This window comes from Curcuma longa, unplaced genomic scaffold, assembly GCF_044706935.1.
Source record: "Curcuma longa cultivar G26 ecotype Majalengka, Jawa Barat unplaced genomic scaffold, ITB_CL_G26_1.1 contig_21866, whole genome shotgun sequence".
Lineage (NCBI taxonomy): Eukaryota > Viridiplantae > Streptophyta > Magnoliopsida > Zingiberales > Zingiberaceae > Curcuma > Curcuma longa.
This window is the reverse complement of record NW_027431753.1, coordinates 4,110-14,914: the sequence shown is the minus strand read 5'-3', so window position 1 is coordinate 14,914 and position 10,805 is coordinate 4,110. Positions and strand designations below refer to the sequence as shown.

General features: G+C 35.1%; 1 pseudogene; it reads right to left on the bottom strand.

Moving 5' to 3' along the window:
• Nucleotides 1-1,995: 1,995 nt before the first annotated feature.
• Nucleotides 1,996-9,597, bottom strand: LOC141817776 (mitochondrial-processing peptidase subunit alpha-like; annotated as a pseudogene).
• Nucleotides 9,598-10,805: the final 1,208 nt, after the last annotated feature.

The following is a 10,805-nucleotide window of genomic DNA, read 5'->3' as shown; positions in this document are numbered from 1 at the left end:
CCCAACTCATTCCATCTTTTTCTACTCCATCATCGTTAACCATCTACAAACACATGAATTCTAGAATAATTTTTCTAATTCTTTCGTGCTTCTTTTTTATTTTCAATTACACTTAAATTGATTAGCTACACTTTAATTTTCACAATCTATTAAAATCACACGGGTGTGGTTTTAATTGAAAAGTGAAATAAAATTTACACGTGGTACATTTTTTATAAAGATAAGATTACAATAAAGATGGGTTCTATGTTCTTATCTTTTTATATTAATTATGTATGAATTTATTAGACACATCCAAGATATAGTACGATGATATTATTTTAATTAATGAAATACATGAAGAAATAAATGCTAAATTTGATTTTGAAGGAAAATATTAAAAATGAAAGATTTTAAAATTAATAAAGTAAAAATAAAATATATAAAATTTAAGTTTAATAAAATGAGATGTAATTATATAATTACTAACCTAGGAGATGATGAATTATCAGCAATTTAATTAGAACTTCAAATATTTAAGATCATTTTTTTAATAAAAGGATGAAAGAATTGTCAGAAATGTTTTACATAAAATTTAAGAAGATGGTTGAAATGAAAAAAAATATCATGTATTTTTTATGATCGTAGTGTACATCTAAAATACAAAAGAAAATATTATAAAATAATAGTTATATCTGCTATATTATCATATATGAAATTAAATATTGGATTATGACTTGAGCAAATAAGTAAAAGATGAGAATTACAAAAATAAGAATGTTAAGATAAATATGTAGATATACGAGGATGGATAGGATAATAAAATGAGAATACTAGAAAGAAACTTGAGGTTGAACATATTAAAAAAAAATTTCGAAAGACGATATAGATATGTACTAATAAATGTTCTAATTAGACAATCATAAATTATGAAAATTAAATAGGTACATCATAAAAAAATTAATATTAGAATTTATTTGAATATAAATATAAAAAAAAAAAATTTATATATAAAAAAATTTAATTTTATAAAATAAAATTTTAATAATAATAATAATACTTTTTAAGAAGAGCGACATCCACTAGCATAGCATAGAAATAATGCGCGAGAAAGAAAAAAAGTCTCGTTCTGATCCGAATTAAACACTAATCCAGACTTCACGTAATGCCTGAAAAACAATTCAAAAGATGTCACTAGGTAGCTAGCTAGCTAGCTAGCTAGCTAGCTACCTCGCTCGTAGGGCAGGAAAAAGAGATCCAACTTGCTCATCTTTGTGTTTCATCAGTTTCCACCCTGTCGATGTTATCTACACTACACCAACGTGGAATTTTTTTAACTTCTCCCCAAATATTCCACTTCCACTTCCACTAACAATGAGCTAGATAGATAGAAATATATTACAGATATCTGAAATGATCTGTATTCATTGCGGCAAGTAAGGCTGCATTCACTTTTGCCTCTCATTATTCCTGCATCCTCTCCGACAAGCTTATCCACACAGCTATTAGTTAAAGACTAAGACAACAAGGTTTATGGTTTAATTAACACTGCGATATAGCTAGCTAACTAGCTAGCTAGTATAGAACTCATGCTTGTTCTTGTCGTGTGCTTGCCCGGCAGCTTTGAGCTTGCAGCCAAAAGTTTCCTCGAGAATAGAATCAATACTCGGAGGAGTTTGTAAGTTTCAAGTTCTAAGCGTTTGAATTGGAAAATGATTAGTCTTTATTTCGTGTTCCACTCATACTTTTATAGAATAGCTCCAAATAATTCATCTTTAGAAAAAAATTTTAACTTATCCTCTTGAACGTAATCATCCCTCTTGTAGGCATTTACTCAACCTTCTCAAAACGTGTGACAGATCACGAATGAGGTATTATATATTTCATTGGAAAATGATACTTAGCATGAAAAATTCCAAGATGAAAGGAGCATGACACTCACATTGACAGTGGATCCCACTAGCAAGACAATCTGTTTGATGAAAAATATGGAGAGCCATTATAGTAAGTCTGATGGATTGAAAGATGACAAGAAAATTTTATAATTTATCCATAATAAAATGTATAGGGATAAAAATGAAGCATTCCGACAATAATTGCTCAATTTACAAAAATTAATTTTCTTGCCGATATTCCCTTCGTTATTTTCTACACCTCTGGGTCCAGACCAAGGAGAAACAGCAACTCCAAATAATGATCGAATTGGGTGACAAGATTGTCTGAGCGAGCACCAAAAGTTTCAGTTTGCGTGGAACTTCGCTCTAACAAACTTATAGCCGGGAACATGGTTGACTGCAAAGAGAATTATGAAATATTACCATTAAAGAAATCATTTGAACCACTATAGCATTCATCATGTAACGTGCGATTTACCATCTCCCCATGAGGCCATTGTCAGTGGCGATGAGATGATCTTTTCAGCGAGGGAACTAATATCTTCTAGTGTGAGTTCGTCCACGGCTTTTAGGAAATGCTCAACGGGTTTCCTGCAGCATCACCAATACCAAACTGATTGTTGGCACTAAGTGGAGCAAAATCAATAAATAACTGAGAAACATATGAAGTAATTTCAGATATCATCATCTAAAGTTGCTCAAAGAGTTGAGAAAAAAACGTCAGAGGCATGCTATGCTACCCATCATTAAACCAAAATATTTTCCAATGTATTTCCAGAATTTAGGTCCTGGCTGTAGTATCCTATTTGAACTCAGACAGCATCTTGCATATCAGAACACATTGGCCAGACAACCAATAGTTCAAAGATGAAACGAGTTTGATATCTGATAAGTGAAAAACTAGTGGATAAACCAAGAATAGATTTAGATGCTCAACTAGGAACCAAGTGGGCAGCCTGTCTTTGTTTTAATTTCAAGCACAGTCCATTAACATCTAACAGGGACAAAAGGTAATATAAAAGGAATATTAAAAGGGTAGCCTGGTACACGAAACTACCGTCAATGTGGAGTCCTGGGGAAGGAACATTATCTCTCGAAATTGTTTCTTGAGCTGGATAGTCTGGATTATAAACAACTAAAGAGTAAAACCTGTAAACAACTGAATGACTGCAAGGGAACCCCAATAGTTCTTATTTAATCTTTATTGAATGGTATGAACTTGCTTCAACTTGTAATTTTCTCAGACCCAGAGCATAAACATTTTGCAATTAACAGATCACTTCAATTAGAGTACACTCTAAAGTGCAAGCTGCTACTCAATTTTAATAAACAACTTAAAGATGAATGATTCACAATTTTATTCTGCATTAAGGAAAGCATTTTGGCAGGCATAGCTAGTAGTTCGCAAGCCATTTTCAATTTCCCCCCGTCATTTATGTGTTTCATCCATCTACTCTTGCATTTGATTTCAACTTTTAGAAAACTAACATAAGAATCTACCTTTCACCATATGTGAGAATCTGTCTTCCAATATCTTCTGATGCCACCATCTGCCAAATGTGTAACTAAGCATTACCAATGTAATGAATGATGCCAAATGAGATAGGGAATATGAAGGATTAGTACTCGAGATTCAAGGTTCATGAGAACGGCCGACTTGGTAGACTCCTTAGCCCGATTAAGCTGCACCTGATCAACTGTCAAAGAAAAAAAAATAAAACATTTCATTCACATACACTAGCAATCATTCAGTGACTTTTGATTAATATTCAACCTTGACCAGGAGTTGCAACTGCAAGCAGCTCTCGGGCTGCCAAATCAACAGCTTTACTAATGAACTCTGGCCCCTGACCAAGAGAAGTAACGCAGGTAGTTGGTGAGTGCATATGTTCAACATAATGGAACAAAATCGGAGGGTAGGAATTTCATTTGAAGTTTACATTCTGAAGCAGAAATTTCTCAAAATGAATACCACTTTGAGATAAATTTATTTGAAAATTACTCGCAGATATATCCAGAGAAAAAGGTTAACCTTCTACCACCAACAAAAGATAAAAAGAACTGCAAGGCCAAAGCTAGAGGTACATAAAACTATGCGAATACATGGTTAGAAAGCAAGTAAATCGCAAAAGGGAATCAGTGTGATGACATTCCAAACAAGTAGGTAGATAACCATTTCAAGCTGCTGGTCACCTCCAAAAGAGAAGCATTTGCAAATTTTATTTTGTCTATATTTTAAAACATGCAGCACAGCAAGAATTAAATTTTCTACAAACACTCTGGGGCATTAATACGAAACCACCCGTCTAACTGACTACAGAGTACAAACACATTATAGATAGATTTTCAAACAGCTTGATCCAGAATCTTTGAAAATAGTTGTCCTCATCTCCCCCATCACATGACTGACATTATGGCATAGTAGGAGCATTGCCACAACCAACTGATCCACAATAAACCACAGCTCAAGTTTTGCATCGCGATATATGATTGAAATTACAAATGTTGGACCGACAATTGGAAATAAACATGGTGATAATTTGGGAAGTATTAGGGAGAACAATAATTACACCGTTGTTAACTTCATTTTATCCTGCACAGTAAACATGTTGAAGTATATAACAACAAACTCTCTTAGCACCACTATACCAACTCAGCAATTTTGAGATCCAAAACCAATACCTCTTAATTTTCCATTCACCACTAAACCATTTAAACCTTTTTAGTACACAGCTTAACTTTTTTTATACAGTTTAGCTACTAAACCATTTTAACCTTTTCATACAACCTGAATTACAGATATCGGAAAAGACCAGCTATTCAATGTGATATGAAAACTATATCTACAAAACAGAAAATTTCTCAGCATTCACATGGTACTTGTTTACCAAACTTAACAAAAAGATGGAACAGTTAGATCTATATCAAGGAGGATGAGCATACACTGCTAGCACAGATTCCAAAGATGCCAGTATGATTGTAGATGCTGTTGAAAGCTGAAAATGAATCCAACTGTGGGAACTGACTTAAGGCATTGAGATCTGCATATTAAGTATAAGCATGTGAATTTTAAGATCTAAAGTCCAACAAATAAAACATGTGAATGAGCCTTTAAAGTATTCAATTGCTAATGCTATCAACAAAATGCAGTTTCAAAATCATTAATCTTGGTCACAGAAAAAAACATCTTGATAAGTATTAACAAGCAAAAAGTTGGTAACGTACATAACCGAGAATGCATGCCTTTACCAGGTCCACCAGCAGAGAATGATCCACCACCTCCCATAAGCACCTGCAACATTCATTATCACTATTCATTATGAATCACACGGTGAGCAACAAAAAACATCCCATGAGTAGCATATCCATTCAAAACAAACTGTGGGTCTAATTTGACACTTCAACCTGAAGTACAGTTACTGCCATTGCTTCCTTCTCTTGGTGCCAACCTCCAGGAATTTCAAATGCAAGTGCAATATGAGTGTTCTGTTTCCAGTGAGAAAAGATCATCGACATGTAAGATGAAATCCAAAGATAGGGCTCGATTATCCACTAACCGGCGAATCAGATTGACATCTATACTCTCCTCCAACATAGACAGATTTTGGTTCTTGTGGGCGAGGCACTTTTGGAAGATCAGATAAAAGTGGTTCAGCCAGTGATACCAATTCCTCGTGTTCCACACCTGAGGCTGCAAGTACTATCCTAGGAGCAGTATAGTTCTCCTGTAATTATTATACTGACAGTCAAGTCAACAATCTACAATTTGAGAAAGTAAATGGAGTGACAAAGGGAAATCTATCTTACAGAAACAAACCCCTCCAATATGGTTCCATTTAAACGGTTTATTGCAGACTCTGGAGCAATTAAAGGATTTGCCAAGGCACCAGAATATCCTGCTGAATGAACAGCCTCCAAAAGCAAACCCTGAGGATTGTTAGAGACCTCTCCTAGCTCTGTCTTCAATTTCTTAAGCTGTGATAGTGAAATGAAAATTTACTAGTGAACTTTCAACAGTAAAGTAAGAATGTTTGAGAATACCTCTTCATTAACTTCCCAATCAAGGAAAACAGCATTTCTGACACTATCTATAAGCACCTCAACCATTTGAGGGGTGTACAATTTCAGAGCATCGTAAGTGTAACCCATCTGTTCACGAGAAGCTGATGCTTTAACACTTCCGCCTATGGCTTCTATTTCACGTACCATTCGCAACTGACTCCTATTTCTTGTGGTTTTGAATGACATTCTTTCTAAAAGATGTGTAGCACCAAATGACAATGGGGTCTCATATATTGAACCACAGTCAACATACAGTCCTATGGAGGCAACTGGGCTCTGAACAAGCATAACCAATTATGACTATATTTGGATACTTAAAACAAAGAACATCAAGTAGAAATTACAGGAATAATCAATTTAAAACATACAGGTGTTGTTTCAGAGGCAATTTTGGCACCATTAGGAAGGGTTGTGATCCTTGTCTTGCCCAGCTCCACAAAATCAGGTAGAGGTGGGGGAAGTGTAAGACCTGGAAGTGGAAAATCAAGAGGAACCTGACTAGAATTGCCTCCAGTTAACCAGCTAAAGATACCTCCTGAGGGCCGTTTCTGCAACACTTGTGGTTGCATATTTAACAGTGCCAAAAATCCTGGCACCATCTGATTGGTGCTGCACAGAGAATAACCACTTAAAATAGTGTCACCAGACATATAGCACTTTCATGTTAAAAGGCACCCATAAATAACTGTTTTCCTCTTAGCTGATAGTGTTATTCGCAACAAACAGTTTTAACAAATAAATGAAGGTCGTCCAACTCAGATAAAAAGGAAATGCAGTAGGTAGTTCTTTAATTTTGAAACTAACACAAAATCAACTGATAAAATGAAATTATACAGATCAAGGTTTACTTTGAAAGGAGTTTAGTTTTGACAAAAACAAGTCTTGAAATATATGGAAAAAAAATATTGTATCCATCCATCAGTCAGATATCCAAGTCAAAAAAAAAAAAAACTATCCTGCTGTTACAGCCCCAGGAAGTTCAAGAATGAAGGCCATGCTTTGGAAGCTCAAATGGAAAAGTTACTTTAAATCTTTATTACAAGAAAAGAATGTTTCCATATCAAGGTTCACTTTGAGGTGGGGGGGGGGGGGGGGGGGGGGGGGGGGTCTAGTTTGACCCAAAAAAAGGGGGTTTGAAATAGTACAAAAACTATTGTACATATCCATCCATCCATCAATCAATCAAATGCCATTTTGAAAAGGGGAAAAACCACCTTGCAATTAAAGTAAGTCAAAGAATGTAAGTCATAGTCTGAAAGTTCAAATGGTTCTTTAATATACAAGAAAAGAATGTTTAAAAACATAGTCATAGTAACTAACTGTATATAGTATTAAGTTTTTGCACCACTTATTATTTAAGGAAACAATTAAGTTCAACAAACAAACGAGAAAAGACTTGTGTTATTTAAAAGACAATATAGATCATGAAGTCAAGATTCACTAACAACATGATTATCATCATCATCAACCCCAAGACCACCTCCCCCAATTTTCGGTCAGTTATCAAGTCGCGGAAACAACCTCTTGTAATGCAGAGTAAGGCTACATACAATAGACCTTCCCAAGACCTTGTATTAGCAGGAGCTTCGTGAATTGAACTACCCTTTTTTATATGAATTTTATTAAATTGCTATTGATATTCAAATTAATAAACTAAAAAATTTATCATATTGATCGATGTTTTCTTTGGTCTCCTTTTGCCTTTCATGCTTTCCATTCTAATAGATTCACCTCTTATAATTACAACATATATTGGTCATCTTTGGACATGTATATATCGTCCAAATTTATTTTCTCGCATTTTATCATTCATTGGAGCTGCATCTTATTGATCTATAAGTTTAATATGTTTTCATTTTATCATTTGCAAAAACATTACACATCCATCTTAGCATTTTGACCTTTGACACATTAACTTTTTATGCTTCTTCCTAATAGTCCGATGCTCCAACATATAAAGTATGGCATAACCTTATGAATTTTTTTAGGTTAAGGGGTACAATGATCACACATGGCAAGACTTCAAAAAGCTCTTCTCCATTTGAATGACCCATCTTGGAAAGTTGGCAAGGCATGAATTGATTCTAGGAATCAAACTTAAATAGTTCAAATCAGATTGGTGACTAATAGTTCATTATAGTTTGTGAAATCACGCTTCAGGATATCTTAGAACATAAGTTCTTCAATCCTAAACCCCTTTTTCATGATAGTAATCCAAAGTTGATTGCAATATTATAATTGTGATTGAATGGATAGCAGAGCAATTGTATCATACTCTTTCTTAAATTGAGGTGGTGGCCCAACTATTAGGTAATAAATTGGCGAGTAAACTTGGTCAGTAATTGACTTCGGGGAGCATTGTGGTCACAAAGAGTTTCTAAAATTTAGTTAAATATTATGTTGCAAAGCTTGTTTCCTTTATTTATTTAAAGAAACTAGCAAGCAAGGAGAAAGTTCATCCAAACTCCCAATGTGCTCAAACTGTTAACTCAGGTAAGAAATCACAAGATTTCTACAGAGTGATTCATATATCTCCAGTAGAGGCCTCTTTTTTCCCTTTCATGCCCACTATTTGTCTATGTTGATCAGTTAATCTGCTGATTCAAACCGAGGATTAACCAAGATTATATAAATATAACCTTGATTCTCTGCTTCCTGATTCTTTCAAAGTACTGAATGATAAACTGCAGGCATAATTGTGCCCACTACTACAACTTTGACCAATTATCTTTTTAGGATGATCTTTGCCTGTATCTGTACCCATAGTTCACTGATATTGCAAAGCCATGAAATATAGATCTAAAAACAAACTAGATCTCTTGGACTGTTCTAACACCCATGACGAAGGGTATGCCAACAATCGAAGGGTTCCTTTATGGAGGGAAAAAAAAGGTAATAGTCAGGCTCAGTTTTTCCTTGTAATGCATTCCCAGCATAATTCTACCCACCTACGATAGCAATTGTCTGCATTAGCATGAAACCAACATTCAATGTAATTTGCAGCTTCCAACATAGAGTTTCCTTTCTTAAACAATCCATGTCAATTTCAGTGCGTTGTATACCTTAATGTGTATAAATGATCTCTAATATTACTACTTTAGCCTGATTGTTTATGAAATATTTCTTACACCATATCTATGACAATTTGTTGGTAACAAAACCAAAATCAAATTTCTCGATGTTTGTTCCTACTTGGAGGCATTGAAAGGCAAGAATGAATTCGCTAAGGACAATATGTATCATCAGACATCGCCTACAAATCTTCAATAAACCTCCAGAAATTAACAGTTTTTCATGTTAAGATTAGGAGAAAGGTTACTTCTTGGAATTTAAGTGTTAAATCTCTAACTAAATTCCGGAGTTAGTTGCATCCCATCAGCCATCACCAAGTCCGTTAACCAAATAGCACTTAGAAGAACAATTTTTTTAAAAAAAAATTTAATAAAATACACCTGTAATCATCTTAACTAACAAAGTAGGAGCACGGAGTTTTCATTAAAAAATGAAAGGCAATAGAAGAAATCCAAATTCTACGAGGGGCAAGAGGCGGAGGGATCGAGAGGATCAACTAACCTTGAGAGACTTGAGACGGGATCCGACAGCTCGGTACATGGCGGGCGGCAACAACCAAACCCTAGATCGTAGCGGCGACGGGATTCAAATTTCTTAGGTGAAGCGGAGGGCAGGATACGATACAGGTGAGGCGGCTGATGGCTCTTTAAAAAAGAACAAGTAGTAACAGCCGCCGATTCGGGTCGGATCCGGTCTGTTACGGACTATGCCGATTACAACATGGGCATCAGTCTGATTATGGACTATGCCAATTACAACATGGACCCGCTTAATTTTTAAAATGTTAAAAAAAAAGAAAATTATAGAAATATGTAAATAAGATTATAATTAATTAAATTTTTAGATATTTTCTAATGTATTTTAAAATTGTTAATATTTTATTTTAATTTATCTTTTTATTTTTAACTATCTCAGACTGGCCACATCACCCTGTCATGCCTTTAGCCCACGGGCCAGGCCGCCCCATCCAGACTGCTGCATACAAGAAGATTGAAGCTCTTCCTTTTTTATTTTCTTCGAGATTTTTTTATTAATAAAATTTTCAGATGAGAGAATATATAAAATCTTTTCTTAGTTTATGTATAATAGCAATATGGAAAAGTGGAATGCGATGCAATATTCATTCACTACTAATCCCATGTAGGTAAATTTTTTAATTAAAAATAATTTTAATGATCCCCACTAATAATATAGTGCAATAGTAAAATAATTTTAAAAATAATTAAACATTTAGAAGTAAATTTATGAACAAATTGTACTTCCATAACTAAATTAAAAGAAATTTGAGGGGGTGCTTGGTAGGCAGAGAAGTAAAATTATTTATCTTTTTAATCCGGTAAAGTGCGAGGTGTCTTGCTCAAGCTCCGCCTTCGTGGTCCTCGATATCCATGCCGATGATGGTGCTCAGCACTCGAGGCACCTTCTTCGCCCTCCTCATGTGCATCGACAGCCTCGGCACCCTCACCTCCTCTACGTTCCGTCGCCTCTGGCTCGTCACCGCAACCTCCTGCGGATCGCGACGCTGGGGTTCATCTTTCTCGTGCCCAGCGCCGACCCGAACGACGCGCTGCTGCCGCCGGAACTCATGCTCCCTTCGGGATGCCCCTTCAATGGAATCAAAATATTAGTTTATTGCATTCACAATGACATGATATTACGACACCTCAACGCTCTCTAACTTTGGGTAAAACCGAAATTGACGGATTCTCAAACAATATTAATGGGAATAATATCCTGTATCTATACCAAGCACTAAAAATTCGGTAATTATTCCCATTGCCATTAACCCTCAATCAA